The following is an 18,187-nucleotide window of genomic DNA, read 5'->3' as shown; positions in this document are numbered from 1 at the left end:
GCATGCAACCTGGCAGGCTGCAGAAAAAAGGGGGGACAAGAGAGTGCCCCCCTCCTGAACTGTACCAGGCCACATGCCCTCAACATTGGGAGGCCCCCCAAAAGCACTTTGTCCCCATGTTGATGGGGAGAAGGGCCTCATCCCCACAACCCTTGCCTGGTGGTTGTGGGGGTCTGCAGGCGGGGGGCTTATCAGAATCTGGAAGTGCCCTTTAACAAGGGGACCCCCAGATCCAGGCCTCCCCGTGTGAAATGGTAACAGGGTACAAATGTACCCCTACCATTTCACAAAAAATGAGTGAAAATGGTAAAACAAAGACACTACATGCCTTGGGACAAGTCCTTTATTAAAAAAATAAAACTGTCCCACGGAGTCTTTGTCTTCTTCTTCTTCTCATGCTCTGATGGACCAAAAAAAAAGCTGCAAGCCACCTATGGGAGGCACCCACCGTAATGATGAGCCTCTCAAGTGATAGTTCTTTCATAATTGAGGACGGGCCCCATGATGACATCGCTGGGTGACTCCGCCCCCTCTGACACACAGGGACATCCCTATGGCTTTCCGGAGCGTCAGAGAGGGCGGGTCACTCAATTATGTAATTAAAGGAATATTGCGCTTTTATTGTTTCACTTTAAGCATTATTAAAATCACTGCTCCCGAAAAAATTGCAGTTTTTAAAACTTTTTTTTGCATTGATAGATGTCCCCTGGGGCAGGACCCAGGTCCCCAAACACTTTTAAAGACAATACCATGCATATAAGCATTTAAAATTAGCACTTTTGATTTTTCATGTTCGTGTCCCATAAACTTTAACAGTGTTCAAACAAATTTTTTGCCTGTTCGCATATTCTGGTGCGAGCCAAACTAGTGTTCGGCCCATCCCTAATCCTGAGCAAGTTTCCAACTCCATTTGCAGAAATGCAGCTCCAAATTTGGAAGGAACCTCCACCATGCTTCACTGTTGCCTGCAGACACTCATTATTGTACCACTCTCTAGCCCTTCGGCAAACAAACTACCTCCTGCTACAGCCAAATACTTCAGAATTTGACTCATCAGTCCAGAGCACCTCCTATGTTTTCATACATAGTTGAGTCACTTAGCCTTCTTGCAGCAATTCTTACATGAAGACTCCAGACTTCCCTGGGCAGTACATGGTTGTACCTGGGTCCCACTGCTTTCCACCAGTTCTGTGCTGATGGCCATCTTTCAATGTCAAAGGGAAGTAAGCATGATTTGTCTCTCATCTACATCTATAGTCTATATTGTGTCTTGTTGCTGTGTTCAGTCTTGTCGTGGTGTATGTCCTGTGACATAAAACTGTCTTCCACAACCTTAAAGTGGTTGTAAACCCTTACAAACCACTTTGACCTTTATACGGTTTAGGAGATATTTGCCCGAAGACGGGCAACGCTGTCTACGGCGTGGCATCCTGAGCATGGCGTGGATGCTACTGAGCGTGGCATCCTCGATAACGAAGATGCTGCGCAATGCCGCGCGTCTCGGCTCCCGTGAGTGACGTCATTGTGGCTTCGCCGAATGACAGCGGCGTAGCTGCGAGACCCACCAAGAAGATGGATGCGGCGGACTACAGGGGACAGCGGTGACTTCGCTGGCTCCTGTGTCAGGTAAGTGATACATAATGGACTACTATGCGATGCATAGTAGTCCATTATGCTTTGCCTTTGCAGGGAATGAAAGAGGAAGTAAACTCATCAGGGTTTACTTCCTCTTTAATAGCAAAGTCTGGCTATTCCTCACTCAGTTTTAAGCCTCCTACATAACTGTTTCTGTTTTAAACTACCTATGAGACTGATGATCATTAGTACCTGCTTGGCATAATTGGTTGATCATACACCTGACTCTAATCTTACAAAATCCTTGACTTTGTGCAAGTTCACAAAGTGTGCAAGTGTAAAAATTGATTCTGGTTTGAAGCCAAAAGGGTAGCTACACCAAATATTGATTTGATTTAGATTTTTCCTCTGTTTGCTCACTGTGCATTTTGTAAATTGATAAAAAATAAAAAAATATATTTTGGAGAGCATTCTTACTTTACAGCATTTCTTCGCACTGGCCTAAAACTTTTGCACAATGCTGTATGATAATTTTAAAGTGGAAATTTAGGCTATAAATAAGTCTTCACACAAAATGTGAAGTGTGTTAAGAGTCAATTTAGTTGAAACAAAAAAACAAACAGTTACAGTCTTCCTTGCTAGCCTCAGCAATATATGGTAATCCAGGTGCCTCCCAGGCTTTGCTGCCCTCTTCGGATATGGGCGATTCTGAAAACGAAATGAAGGGTGGACCAGCATCGTGCATTACCTAAGGTACCATTTATTTTACTATATAAAAACAATGGAATATACTCGTAAACCCAGTTGGGTATCGGGCTTAGATACATAAAGTCAAACAAACTCCAATTATAGACTCCAACCACAACTCTAGGTGGGTATCAGTGACATCACAAAGCAGAGCCAGGCTCTAACACATTTCAAGGGGCATTCCCTTTTCTTCAGAGCTATGAGGCTGAGCGCCCTCCTTGTGTTCTTTCATAAAAATAAGTGTTGTTAAAAATGTTGCCAACCCCTAGTACCTATACTGCATACTCTTTATAAAAGAGAGCAGTGTAAATATCATTTGGTATAGTCACGTGGTCCAGAAACAGAGGCTTCCTTATTCAGTGAGTGGCTGCTACAGAAGAAAGGAAAAAATGCTAACAACAGAGGGGCAATGGAAGCCAGTGGGCGACGTCACATCTCTGGGAATTTATCCTGCTGTCGAACAGTTCCTGTCCTGGGGGAGCATCTTCTTCTGGACCACATGGCTGCACCATGATTAAAGAAAGGGTATTTACACAGATCTCTTTTATAAACGGTATGCAGCATAGGTAAGAGGGAAAAAGGAAAAGTGTTTTTTTTTTTTTTTTTTAACAAATCGCATATTTAGTCTGTACTTTCATTTTCACACTACTGTATTGAATGGAATCCAATTGTTTTATTGGGTATCTTCCCAGTAGGGGGTGATTAGACTCTAAGATTCTGTTCTTACTGGATATCAGTCTAAATGTCTTTATCCAAATTTCTCAGTCTAAGTGTAATGTCCCTCTCTAGTTTCCGAGACAAAATGTGTGTATTCCAAGCCATGAAAATTCTGAAAAATTGAATAACCAATAACTACCATCCCGTGAGGGATACAATTATTAAACTTTCTGCAAAAGCCTGATTGCACAGAGAGAAGGAAGACTCCAAAATGTACCAGCTTTATTGTAGAAAATGGAGATTTAGTATTATTATTATTTGTGACGGACCCCCATCCTCGACAGGATTATCCCCACCATAAATGCTTCCTTTGTCCGGAACTAGCATGATCCTAGGTCCCTTAGCCCACCCAGTCACTTGTCAAGACAGCAGTGTAGGATGGAAAAACCTCAGACTGTTTATTCAAACACATGTAACAACAGATATACACTCGGGGGATAATCACCCCTCCCTTTGATTCAGGGCGGGGTAAACCATCCAATCAGCAGTAAGGGACACACAGGTATTCAACATTTCAATAATAGATCACCTTATCAGCATGGAGACTGTTGGAGGATTTCCCCCCTCCCCTGTCCACCAGTAGCATGACACAGGTGGATTCAAACGTCTCATCAGTAGACTGTCTTTGGGAGGGGCTGCTGGAGAATCCCCCCCCCCCCCACCTCATAGCTAATCCACATAGCCATATATCCCATATTAGGTTGCTGCTAAGGCAGACGCAAACAATATAACAATGGGATACAGACAGGCACTTAAACACATAACAACCCCACCCCACCTCAAACTATCTAGCAATGGTCTGTGAAATACTCTTACAAGAATAAAGCAGTCTTAAAGGTGAAGGATATTACTCACAAACATTAATGTCCCAAGTGAAAAGAGCCCCTTCCCTTCTTCAGCACAAATCACACACTGGGAATCCAGGGCAACAGTGTCAAAAGGAAATGCTGAGTCCGATGTGGTTGTATGGTGAGTTGGGTTAGGCAGACCCAATTGGAGTTCTTGGTCACCATGTGCCCATAATAGGCACATGGTAACTTACACATAGGAAGGGTCAGGGAAGCTGGGCATGGAGTTTGCAGTGCTCTCCAAGGTACGCCAAAAGTGACTCACATCACATAATTTTTTTGTTTTTACATTGGTAGTGATTCTGCTAAGTTTATATAATTTGTGTTCGGTCTTTACAGATGGCAGAACAACAGCCCAGACCATTACTCTGACATTCTGATTTATACTTCATAAGCCAACAAGGTTGTGAGTGTTTATAGATCTTAATTACCAAAACCCTACTTGTCCTAATTAGGTAAATTGTAGCAGTCAACCTCTTTCATCCAATAGACAGGCTGGGTGGGTTGTATTTCTATTTTGATCTCAACGATTGCTGCTGTTAAAATGATCCATGTATGATCCATCCAACCTTAGAGCAGGAGAAATGCCTAGTCATTTTTCTTTAAGTTATCTACAATATTTTATTTCCAATACAGTTTGCTTACGTCTGTCTTTCTTTGTAATTCTGTTTTTTGTAACTATTTAGGCTATTAAAGTGATATTAAATCCAAAAGCAAACATTTATTATATTGCAGCTTAGATTAGATGGTTGTATTGGTTTCTTTTTTAGGCTTTTCTTTCTTCTATTTTCATCTGGTGATCCAGCCAGCAAGTCTGTTGTTTGTCAAAAGCTCTCCAGCAGAATACACAGTATCTCACAAAAGTGAGTACACCCCTAACATTTTTGTAAATATTTAATTCTATCTTTTCATGTGACAACACTGAAGAAATTACACTTTGCTACAATGTAAAGTAGTGAGTGTACAACTTGTATAACAGAGTATTTGCTGTCCCCTCAAAATAACTCAACACACAGCCATTAATGTCTAAACCGCTGGCAACAAAGGTGAGTAAAAGGGCGTAATCACTTTTGTGAGATACTGTATGACTTTATATAGATAAAATAAATAACTTAACACTGGCAGGGGTGATCAAAATAGTCAGATTTTGTTTATTCATCCAAAACCTTTATCCCAAAAGGAAAAAAAAAACGGTTTGCTTTAACTGATTATAAAATGTGACCTGTAGTTTGTCTTCAATTTGTTAGTATGTGTAAATCTTCTAATGCATTTAACCCTACCCCTCCCCAGACTGACAATGTTGCTGTCTGCTGTGCCTCCTGTTCTCGTTCATACAGAATTGTGTCTCATTAATATAGCAGGTGTGTTACTGGCCAGATCACCAGGTGACAACAGGGCGTAAAAAAGCTAAATAAAAGAAAATGAATGCAACCACCACATCTAATGATTAGTAAGCTGCAATAAAATACATTTTTGGTTTTGGGTTTAATAGTGATTTAAATATAAAATGAATCAGCTGGTTTTTCATTGCTAAAATCTGAAGAGACTGAGAGTGGATGTATACGCTAACTTTATAAATGATATTATCTGGTTTAGTTAACCTGTAACTACTAGCGAGAGCAGGGTGTGTGGTCTGCAAAAGCCTGAGTGCAGAGTGAATTATCTTGATCTACAAGAAGTAAGGCATCTCACTTGCCTGTGAGTTTTAAATGGTGCCAGCTTGGAAATGAGTGTGTGTGAATTCTTTTTGGATGTTTCATATATGTGTGCAGAGTTTTAGGTTCCAGTAATAATATGCCAGTGCACTGGTCAATTTCCAAGGATGAGTGACAGATGCCAAATTTTAAAATGCACATTATTCTGAAGCCTTCCATTTCATTCCATGTCCCAATCCAATAGATCCATAGTGGACTCTATTATGCTACATAAGTCAATTCACTTCCAATCGAAAGATATCGGAGCTAATAAAGAGGGAAGAAATATATTAAAAAAATAAACTGAAATCTTTACCGCAATAACTATAGGGAATGTGTACTTTTCAAGCGAAGAACAAGAAAACTTTTTGAGATAAATCATAGAGGAACTCTAAAGCATTCAATAAGGCATGTTAATCTCAGGAGGGGATTTTAATTTGGCACTAAACTTCCTTATTGACACATCTGATAAAAGCTTCTCCATCTCATAACTCACACACATAAAACAGTGGGAAATAAATTGCAGTAACTATCCCTAGTAGACACTTGGTGATCAGAAACCCAGAAGGCCAATATTATACGGTACCTATTATTCTAACTTCCAGGAAAAATACTCAAGAATAGGTTATACCAGGGTTCCCATAGAGGTTCCTCCGGAGGTTCTTTGAGCAATGAGCAATTGTTGCCTCTCAGATAAGTTCCAACTGACACCATTGATCTTTTAGCTATCTGTAAGGGAGTAAGTCTTCCCAATCAACACAAGTGTAAGGAGCAGTCTTCTCACTGACCATCACATTAATGTATCATACGTTATAGATATAGTCATTTTTTGCAGGGGTTCCCTGAGACTGAAAATGTATTTCAAGGGTTTCTCTGTGTTGAAAAGGTTGAGAAAAGCTTGGTTATACCTTTCTAACCCAAAAAGGCCTACCAAAACTCACACAAGCTAAAATTGCCAACATCACCATATAAGACCATGCCCCAGTGTCAGCAACACTGGAAATTACTGAATACAGACTGTCACCAATGGAAATGGATCCTACTCCATCTCCTTTGACAAAATGTGCTGTGATACAAAGAAAAATAGAGAATCCCTTTTAGCTTTCTTACAAATTAACATAACAATAGATGTGTCTCAGCTGAGCATATGGAAAGCTCATAAATGTTTTATGAGGAGAACTCATATCACAAACCTTGAAATTATAAAAAGACAGGCACTTAGAAACTCCCTTTCACAAAAAATATAAAAATTATAAATATCCTGGAAACAAAGCTTGGTGTAAGCTACAGAACTAACTAAAACCAGATAGAAACTACTGAAAATTAAGAGGAGGGCACAGCTGGCTTTTGCTCTCAGGTGCATGCTAAGAAGCAGCGCCAGCTATCCATTCAGGCAGCTGGGTAGATCCAGACAATATAGTCAGGATCCTTCCAGAGCCAGGAGTGTAGTAAAATAGTGCATTCCTGTGGCCCACAAGAGAAGTATGACCAAAAAAGCTTTATTCATACTTCTCTGTGAATTTGAAACTGTAAAGCAGGGGTGGTTTTGGAAAATTGGGTGAACATTTTATTTAATTTCCTCTTGTTTTTAAAGCTGACCACAACTCTGAACAGTGATTGACAACAACGACCAGACAGTTACAAACAGAAATTAAAATCATATTCTTCTCTGTTTACATAACATAAGACCAGGAGCAACAACTTTTTAAAAATGTTTTGGGCTCCACCCCCTATCGCCATTCTGGCCTAGGCTGGGTTCTTTGTTGTGCAGACTCCTGGGATACTTACATTATTTCTCCTAGGAGGTTGCAGGATCGAAACAGAGCATCCAGGGGTGGGTCCGGTGTGTCACTACCTGCACATGGAATCGGCACCCAGCAGACGAGGACCAAGAGGGCAGTATGCAGGGCTGGGACAAGGGGTGGGCAGGAGGGGCGACTGCTCTGTGCATTGTGGTATCATGTCAAGTGGATAGCACCACAAATAGATTGGGAGGGAGGAGATTTGTGTTGAGAAGGTGAATTTGGGTGACGGAAGGGGGTAAGAATGGTTCTAGGATGGCAAATTTGGGGAGGTGTGCTAGAAGTGGTCATTTGGGAGATCTGTGTTGGGAGGGGGATGGGGGGTTTGTGCTATAAAAGTAATATGGTATAGGGGAAATATTTTTTGGAGGGGGATTTGTGCTCATAGGGATGATTGGGGGGTATTTGTGCTAAGTGGGGAAATGTGTGGGGGGATATGTGCTAGTATGGAGGATTGGAGGAGGGTGATTTATGTTGGAAGGGCAGGATTTGAAGTGGAGGGAGTGGATTTGTGTGTGAGTATTTGCCCTAGGAGGAAGAAATATTTTTTTGAGGGGGGGGGCGGATTTGTGCTGAGGGCATATGCGAATAGAGAGAAGATTTGAGCTGGGGTGTGGGCAAAGATTTGTGCTGGGAGGGGGGATTTCAGCAGAGGGGCAGATTTGTACTAGGAGGAGGGGAATTTATGTTTGGGGGGGTGAGCAGGTAGATTAGTGCACAATTTTTTTTGGGGGGAGAGGGGATTTTCGCTGACACATAATGCTCTTACATCTTGGGGGATGGGGGTGGACGCAATTTGGCATGTTTGCCCTGGGCTCTAGATGACCTTGTCCTGGCACTGGCGATATGGGACCCACTGTATGGCACTGGAGCAGCGGATCATGGTGGGACTATGCTGGATTCGCTGTGCAAGTGTGTATGTGTTCTAAAGAGAATGCAGGTAAGAGGAAAAAAACATGGGTGGGGATGGGGGTTATTGAGTACCACTTTAAGGCCATGCTTTTTAAGACAGCAGATCTTTATGTGTGACGCTTGCTCTCAGTACCTGATTGTATAGTGCCTGGATATAGTTCTGAATTGGCACAGATAATGTGGATTTTGCAACAACAGCATCCTATAACAAGCAAACTTTGAGTGATACTTTGTAAACAACACTGCTGTGATGATGTACAAAAAGGTGACACCATACACAGCGGTCTCTAAAATATCAAATCCATTTTAAGTACAGTTTCTCCTTCTATTCTATTTCGGTTTAAAAGGTTCTTGAATGCAGTTTCCAAACCTTCTAGAAATAAGACACGGATTTCCAGTTTTCTTTTACTCATATTGTCCTTGAGATATGTGCAGAGGAAAGCAGTTCACAGGTGTCGGCAGCTGATATAAGAGGAACAAAAATCATTTTGCTCTCCAACATAATTGGCTTTAAAATGAATAGACCAAAAATAGATATGAAAGAAACACAGATTGGTTTGCTTTACTGAAAAGTTCAACGTTAAAAAAAAAAAAAAAAAAAAGAAAGACGGAATAAAAAGACTATATCAAAAGATGCATTGTGGTAAAGGAACAGTGATTGTAGTGTTGTCTGCAACATCTCTTAACTAATTGTAGTGTTAAGGAAAGAGAATATAAATGTAATCGATCTAAAGACTACAAAACATACGCTGATAAAAGAGTTAATTTTATTTTATTTTAAGCACAATTAAAACAAAAATATTTTATTGTAGTTATGCAGACAGGGTGCACAAAAAGTAAAGATTACGCATTTTTTAAATATTGAAAAGCTGCTGCAGATATGATTCATAATAGTCAAGATGTTCCTGTACACAAGGCTGAGCCCTTACTGGGTCAAAAGAAAACAACAAAAACATAGAGACAAGGAAATACATCATAACCCTGAAATTCCACCAGAAAGAACAAAGCAGTAAAGAAGAATAAAGGATAATACTACTGTAACACTACCACCTGGTGCTAGAACCACTAAAAGCAGCAACAAATGAGTAATGCTGGACTTTATTATTAGAAAGCCCAGCATTCTATGCACTAGAGAGCAGCATGTATAAAATGTTTGTGAAATAAAGATGTTATGCTAATAATGGGAAAAAAATTATATAATGACCAATTTGAAAACTTGTAAACTTAAAACTAAAAAAAAAAAAGTGAAAAAAAAAACTAACCAAACACCTTTTTACTCACTCCGGTGAGACCTTGTTGTTTAATTGTAACATAACATGAACACAGAGACAGGAAATGACATCATAATCAGGCAGTTCCACTATAAAGAACAATACATACTAAGAGTTAAACCATACCGCAGAGTGGCATAACTACTAATTGCAGTATAATATATGATAATGGTTGTTGCATCTACAGTATGTCTGTATAAACAGAATGCTAACATTAAATGTGTTAAAACTTGATTTGCTACTGCAAGTTGGCCCATGGCAGTGGCATGCTGGAGATCTGGGCCACTGCTCTCACACAGAATATAGTAGGCCAGATCTCCAGTGGTCTGAAACACAAAAACAGAGTACTAATGCTGATGATCCATAAGCAGCATTTATCTGAAAAAAATAAAGAAAAAATGGAGACACCACATCTAAGGTCTGTTAACCTACAACATGAACATTTTACAGAATGCCAGTGACTAGAAAGACACATTAACTGGGTTTAGTTATCCTTTAAGATGGCAATACATCTCTCGCTCTGCCTACACAATCTGTTTTAGATCTACCAACAGGCATGTAGTACGAGAACTTATCTGACTAGACACACATTATGAGGATTGCTTATTTAAGGCTTTTTAAAATAATTTTGTTGGATATAAAGACGACTTTATAGAGATTGCACATTGCAAATTTTATGGCCAGCTTAACCTTCACCTGAAAGCTTATATTTACTCTAACCCTTAAAGTGTAAGTAAAGTCTGTTTGCACTTGCATCTACAGGTAAGTCTATAATAAGGCTTACCTGTAAGTACTATGAGATGAGTAATAACTAGACATGTGCACACTGAAATATTTCATTTCAGAATTTTGTTTTCGTCCTAAAAAAATACATTTATTTAGTTATTCCCGAAATTTGTTTTTATTTATTTAGTTTTGTTAAAAATCCTCCAAAATTCATTCAAAATAATTAAGGTTGAATCTGTCATTGAAGGCTTATGGTGTTTGTCGAATGTTCTAAGAAGAATCGACGGAGCAGTTGAACTGTACGATGCAAGCGTACATTTCCGGCCGAATGTTCCACCTACAAGCTATAGTAGAATTCTAATGTTGTATGACACTAGTAATAATTATATTTATTAATTATTACTAGTCAACCAACATTAGAATTCTTCTATAGCCTATGGGCAGAGCATTCGACCATAAATGTCCGCTCGCAGCAACTGCTTCGTCTTAATCTTTTCTCTCTATGTCGAATAATCTTGGACTAAGAGTTAGGTTAGGCACATTCAACCTTTTTTGCTATTGTCTCTATAATGTCGAATCCTTTCTCTCTATGTCAAATCTTTTCTCTCTATGTAGAATAATTTTGAATAGTGATGGCCGACGGTTCGCCCGGCGGTCGTTTCGCAGCGAATTTCGGCTGTTCACGGTCCGCCCGTTCGGCGGACTATTGGCGCCGTTCGCCCGGCGGACTTCAGTGTTTACTGTGTAAAAGAACTTTGACCTATGATGACACATCCATCATGGGGTACAGGACAGCCAATTGAGACATTACAGCACATGGACACTTGGACATTCCCCCTAACTTATAAATAAACCCGATCTGGCGGCCATTTTACATTCTTTCTTCTGTCACTATAGGGAGAGGTTGCTGTGTGGAGCAGGGAGAGATTGCAGTGACCCAAATCGCTAGCTATTTGGTACACAAAAGTTCTTTTCAGGACTGGTATAGGTGTTAGGTGTATATAGGTTTGCTGTGCTACTGATTGTTGCAGCAGCCTGAGTGTCTTTTGTCAGTTTAGAGAAAGGGACAGGACGGTGTGTCTGCTGCAGGGACAGTCAGTTTAGTCATTAGCTGTTACTATCAGGTCCACAAAAGTGCTATTCCAGTTATTGTTCCAGTAGCCTCTGTTTTGTCAGTTTATATAGGGACAGGCAGGAAGCAGTGTGTGAGGCAGTGAGGGTCAGTTTAATCAGTAGCTGTTAGTATATTAGGTCCACAAAGGTTCTTTTCAGGACTGGTATCAGTGGTATGGTAATAGGCTTGTACACATATAATATTCTTTCTTCCAAATATAGAAAGAATATTATACTTGACTGCTGCAGTCTGCTAATCATTCACAACCTACTTGTTCCACAAAGCTCCTTATAAGGACTGTTAATAACCTGGTGTAGGGTGCTATAGTACAAAGGGTTGAGTGCCATTACATTACAGTACATAGGGTTGAGTGAAGTACAGTCTGCCATTCTATAAGGACTGGTATAGGTCCACAATACATAGGGTTGAGGTGCACTACTGCTGACCGCTGCCCTATACTGCAGCAGTCCTTCATCGGTATAGGGACTGACGTACAGTCTGCTAATCACTCACACACAACCTACTTGTTCCACAAAGGTCCTTATAAGGACTGGTAAGGTATAGGGTACTACAGTACATAGGGTTGAGTGAGGTACAGTCTGCCATTCTATAAGGACTGGTATAGGTCCACAATACATAGGGTTGAGGTGCACTACTGCTGACCGCTGCCCTATACTGCAGCAGTCCTTCATCTGTATAGGGACTGACGTACAGTCTGCTAATCACTCACACACAACCTACTTGTTCCACAAAGGTCCTTATAAGGACTGGTAAGGTATAGGGTACTACAGTACATAGGGTTGAGTGAGGTACAGTCTGCTATTCTATAAGGACTGGTATAGGTCCACAATACATAGGGTTGAGGTGCACTACTGCTGACCGCTGCCCTATACTGCAGCAGTCCTTCATCGGTATAGGGACTGACGTACAGTCTGCTAATCACTCACACACAACCTACTTGTTCCACAAAGGTCCTTATAAGGACTGGTAAGGTATAGGGCACTACAGTACATAGGGTTGAGTGAGGTACAGTCTGCCATTCTATAAGGACTGGTATAGGTCCACAATACATAGGGTTGAGGTGCACTACTGCTGACTGACCGCTGCCCTATACTGCCGCAGTCCTTTATCGGTATAGGGACTGAGAGTTTTGTCACAGGGTCATTTAAAAAATGACAGGCAGAGGAAGAGACAGGCCCTTCCGCAGGGGTGGTAGGGGTAGGGCAGGAGCAACAGGCTTGAGCCAAAGTGGGAAGTTGCAGAAGGTGTGTTCAATTACTTTAAAGGATGCACCAGACTTGGTTGAGTGGCTCGCTCAGCCTTACTCTTCTGCACCCTCCTCATCCTCTCGGTCTGCACCCTCTTCTTCACTCTCTGCTATGTGCAACCCCAAAGACACTACCACCAACAACACCACCACCACCACCACCACATACCTTCCGCTTGAGTCACAGGAATTATTTTCCGATCCATATCAAGAGGACATTTCTGATGCACAGCCACTCAGGAAGAGGAGGTAGCAACAACCGCTACTCGGCAGTCTGATGACAGTACCCAGATCAGCCCAAGGAGGAGGTTGGTCCCCGGTGTTGCTGCCTACTCTGGGATCTCTACTTATAGCGGTGGGGAAGGTGACGTTGATGATGACGTGTCTAGTGATGTCACGTGGGTGCCCACAAGAGAGGAAGAGGAGGGGAGTTCAGAGGGAGATATGGACCAGCAGATAGGGAGGAGAAGCAGGAATAACTTACATTGCACAGGAGGGACAAAGCAGACTGCAAATGTATCAGGAGCGAGTCATCGACCATGTACGGTCACATCTGGCGCTCCCAGGACACCGGCACATGGCTCCGCAGTGTGGGCTTTTTTTAACGTGTCCGCTGCTGACAATAGCGTTGCCATCTGCAATCTTTGCAGTCAACGCATTAGTCGCGGTAAGCCCAACACTCACCTAGGGACGACCGCCTTAAGAAGGCACATGAGCAGCCATCACCGAGCCGAGTGGGAGCAACGGAACACACAAAGCCACACTGCAGGCTCCCCCCGTCCAGCCTTGTCTTCTACTTCTCCTTCTCCTCTCTCCTCACAATTGTCCTCCACTCCACCTTCCATCACGCCAAGCTCACGTTTTTCTGCAAAAAGGCAGGCTTCCGTGGGCCTAATGTTCGAGCGTAAAAAAATGATGACGCCGGATAACCCTCTTGCCCAACGGTTGACGGCTGGCTTGTCAGAACTCATAGCCCGCCAACTACTGCCATATAAACTGGTGGACTCGGAGGCCTTTCGCAAATTTGTGGCCATTGGAACACCACAATGGAAGGTCCCAGGAAGGAAGTATTTCTCAGAGAACGGCATCCCAGAGCTATATGGCCATGTTCAGTGGCAAGTGAATGTATCTCTGGCACACAGTGTCGGTGCCAAGATACATCTGACCACAGACACATGGTCTAGCAAACACGGGCAGGGAAGGTATATCACTTTTACTGCCCACTGGGTGAACCTTCTGACGGCCGTCAAGCATGTAATCCGTGGCACCCGTGTAGATTTGGTTTTACCACCACGGATTGCATGCAGGCCTGACTCTTCTTCTCCTCCTCCTCCTACTCCATCCTCCTCCCTCTCCTCCTCGGCTGACTCCTCCTTTTCCGCTGCTAGCATCTCTTCCGCTGCGCCGCCCAAGCTCCCCAAAACCTAATCGACATGCCAGGTGAGACGTTGCCATGCCATGCTGCATCTGTTGTGCCTGGAAGCCAAGAGCCACACTGGCCCTGCACTCCTTTCAGCTTTGCGTTCGCAGGCAGATCAGTGGCTAACACCGCTCAATTTGACAGTTGGTAAAGTGGTGTGTGACAATGGTGCCAATCTGCTTAGCGCATTGAAACAGGGAAAAATCACGCACGTGCCATGCATGGCACACGTCTTAAACTTGGTCGTGCAGCGATTCCTTGTCAAATACCCTGGGGTCCAGGACATCTTGCGGCAGGCAAGGAAAATCTCGGCCCATTTCAGATGATCTTGCACGGCCATGGCTCGCCTTGCTGAAATTCAGCGGCGACACAATCTGCCGGTCAGACGTCTTATTTGCGATTGCCCGACGCGATGGAACTCAACCTTCTATATGCTTGATAGGCTGCTCCAGCAGAAACGTGCAGTTATAGTCTACCTGTATGAACTCTGCGGCAGAACCGGTTCTGGGGAGCTGTTTTTTTTTCCACCGCGCCAGTGGCTGCTCATGCGCGACGTATGCAGACTTCTGCGCCCCCATTTGAGGAGATCACCAAACTGGTCAGTCGCAGCCATGGCGCCATCAGTGACATGGTACTTTATGCCTTCCTTATGGAGCGTGCATTGCGTCGTGTCATTGATCAAGCTGTGGAGGAGCAGGAGCGGGAAGATGAGGAAGTCGCAATGCTGGATGAATTCCCAGGGGGGGCTACTCTGTCTGAGACAAGTCAACAACAGGAGTCTGAAGAGGAGTCAGAGGAGGATGGTGCTGGGGCGGATGAGGAGGAGCAAGAAGAGCATGCTTTAAACCTTTCTGGGATCCCTGTTGTGCGTGGATGGGGAGAGGAGAATGAAGAGGACGACATTATCCTGGATGATGAGCAGGAGCCAGGCCACCACACCGCTTCCAGTTTAGTGCAAATGGGGGCCTTTATGCTCCAGTGTTTTAATAGGGACCCCCATATAAAAAGCATAAGGGTCAAGGACCAGTACTGGGTGGCAACGTACTTAGACCCCCGGTACAAACACAAAATGGCGGAAATGTTCCCGCCGTCACAGAGGGCTGGCAGAATGGAGCACTTCCAGGCCTTGCTTCGAGAAATGCTGCATTCTGCTTTTGCGTGCGCTGGCAGAGGAGCAATTCCCACTCCCAGAGAAGGAGTTGCGGGTATCAATCCAACAGCGCCTGCAAGAAGAGGCCGGTTTGAAGATGTGTTGGTGACTTCGGATATGAGGTCATTCTTTCAGCCGACCCATCGTCAGGTGTCATCCGGATCCAGCATCAGGGAACGCCTAGACCGTCAGGTGTCCGACTACATCGGGTTAACGGCCGATGTGGACGCTCTGAGGAGTGATGAACACCTGGACTACTGGGTGGGCAGGCTTGATCTCTGGCCAGAGCTTGCCCAATTTGCAATCAAACTGTTGGCTTGCCCCTCATCCAGTGTCCTGTCCGAAAGGACGTTCAGCGCAGCAGGGGGGATCGTGACCGATAAGCATACTCGCCTAGCTCACGACAGTGTTAACTACCTCACATTTCTAAAAATGAATGAGGCATGGATCTCGGAGGAATTCCACACATGTGACCAGTAGACCATGTATATGTCTATAAACAATTTTTTTAATCGAGCACAGAGACCTTCTTTCTTCATTTGGCTCACTTCCTTGTCCAAAAAAAGCACACCGTACTATATGCCCGTACCCTCCTCTTTGAAGAGGTTGAGCGGTGTCATATTTCTACTGGGGCTGCTTATTATGAGGGGCTCCCACCATCCCTGTGCTGTGCTGACATCCTCCTGGGGCTGTACCTCTGCTGTGCATATTATGAGGGGCTCCCACCATCCCTGTGCTGTGCTGACTTCCTCCTGGGGCTGTACCTCTGCTGTGCATATTTTGAGGTGCTCCCACCATCCATGTGCTATGCTGACATCCTCCTGGGGTTGCTTATTTTGAGGGGCTCCCACCATCCCTGTGCTATGCTGACATCCTCCTGGGGCTGCTTATTATGAGGGGCTCCCACCATCCCTGTGCTATGCTCATTATGAGGGGCTCCCACCATCCCTGTGCTATGCTCATTATGAGGGGCTCCCACCATCCCTGTGCTATGCTGACTTCCTCCTGGGGCTGCTTACGGTGCAGGTGTCAGTGCTGTATATCACGGTGCTGATGTCAGTACTCTTTATCACGGTGCTGCTGTCAGTGCTGTATATCACAGTGCTGGTGTTAGTGCTTTATGTCACGCTGCTGATATCAGTGCTCTCTATCACGGTGCTGTTGTCAGATGACTCTATCACGGTGCAGGTGTCATTGCTGTATGTCACGCTGCTGATGTCAGTGCTCTCTATCACGGTGCTGCTGTCAGTGCTGCATTTCACGGTGCTGGTGTTAGTGCTTTATGTCACGCTGCTGAAGTCAGTGCTCTCTATCACGGTGCTGTTGTCAGATGACTCTATCACGGTGCAGGTGTCATTGCTGTATGTCACGCTGCTGATGTCAGTGCTCTCTATCACGGTGCTGCTGTCAGTGCTGTATATCACGGTGCTGGTGTTAGTGCTTTATGTCACGCTGCTGATGTCAGTGCTCTCTATCACGATGCTGCTGTCAGTGCTGTATATCACGGTGCTGGTGTTAGTGCTTTATGTCACGCTGCTGATGTCAGTGCTCTCTATCACGATGCTGTTGTCAGATGACTTTACCACGGTGCAGGTGTCATTGCTGTACGTCACGCTGCTGGTGATCATCTCCTGCACCCTCTTCTTTGCCTACCCTGGTCCCTGACCTTCCCTCTCCTCCATTGCCTTCATGCGCTCCACAGTCCTGAATTGTCACAACAATTTCCCATATAAAAAAAGAATGCTTGTAGTTGTCGATCCCAGATTAACCTCATACATGTGTTATGTCATTGGCCATGTGGTGGGACTATGTTTGCACAGCTATTAATTATTTTGTGGCTGCAAATTTGACCTGTAGGTTTGCGAAGTTCGCCTCCCATTGAAGTCAATGGGGCCCGCCACGAACGTTCCGGTTCGCGAACTATCGGCCGCGTTCATGCTCCGCGTTCGCGAAACGTCCCGAACCTCCTCAGTGGTGGTGGTGGTGGTGGTGTTGTTGGTGGTAGTGTCTTTGGGGTTGCACATAGCAGAGAGTGAAGAAGAGGGTGCAGACCGAGAGGATGAGGAGGGTGCAGAAGAGTAAGGCTGAGCGAGCCACTCAACCAAGTCTGGTGCATCCTTTTTTCATTTTATCATTATTAAACCTCATTTGCCATGTAGTTGCCCACCCCTTTATTTTACCATGGTCTTCCTATAAGGTTGCTATATTCTGTTGTGAGGTTTTTGCCCTGCTTAGCTTTGTATCATCAGCGAACACTGAGATTGAACTATTAATTCCAACCTCTACAATGCCTTGAAAATGTATTCATATGCCTTCAAATTTTCCACATTTTGTCATGTTATAACCAAAAACGTAATTGGGTTTTTATGTGATAGACCAACACAAAGTGGCACATAATTGTGAAGTGAAATAAAAATGATAAATGGTTTTCAAAATTCTTTACAAATAAATATCTGAAAAGTGTGGTGTGCATTTGCATTCTGCCCCCCTGAGTCAGTATTTTGTAGGACCACCTTTCACTGCAATTACAGCTGCAAGTCTTTATGCGCATTCTTCTTTGCAAAATATATCAAGCTCTGTCAGAGTAGCTGGAGAGCGTCTGTGAACAGCAACTTTCAAGTCTATGCCGACCATCGCAGAAGACCAGCACCCTGCTATCTTCTCAGTCAGCTGGTATGGTTGTCCACCAAGAACATCAAACTGCAACAACCCTCTCCAAAATTAGGCCCTAGATTTATTGAACCTTTTTGTATTCTTTGTAAAGTCAACCCGGTGGCTTATAAACTATGCTTGCCACCTCATTTTCCAATTGCCAATATGTTTCACGTACCCTTACTGAAACCCTTTTCAAGAATAGGTTCTCTCTACCCTCTAGATGCTCTTCTCCTGTCACGTGGATGACCATCAGGAATACGAAGTTAGTAAAATTATGGATTCCCGACGT

Source organism: Lithobates pipiens, unplaced genomic scaffold (assembly GCF_037356315.1).
Source record: "Lithobates pipiens isolate NorthernLeopardFrog02 unplaced genomic scaffold, aLitPip1_a1.2 Scaffold_19, whole genome shotgun sequence".
Classification (NCBI taxonomy): Eukaryota; Metazoa; Chordata; class Amphibia; order Anura; family Ranidae; genus Lithobates; species Lithobates pipiens.
This window is presented reverse-complemented; position numbering follows the sequence as displayed.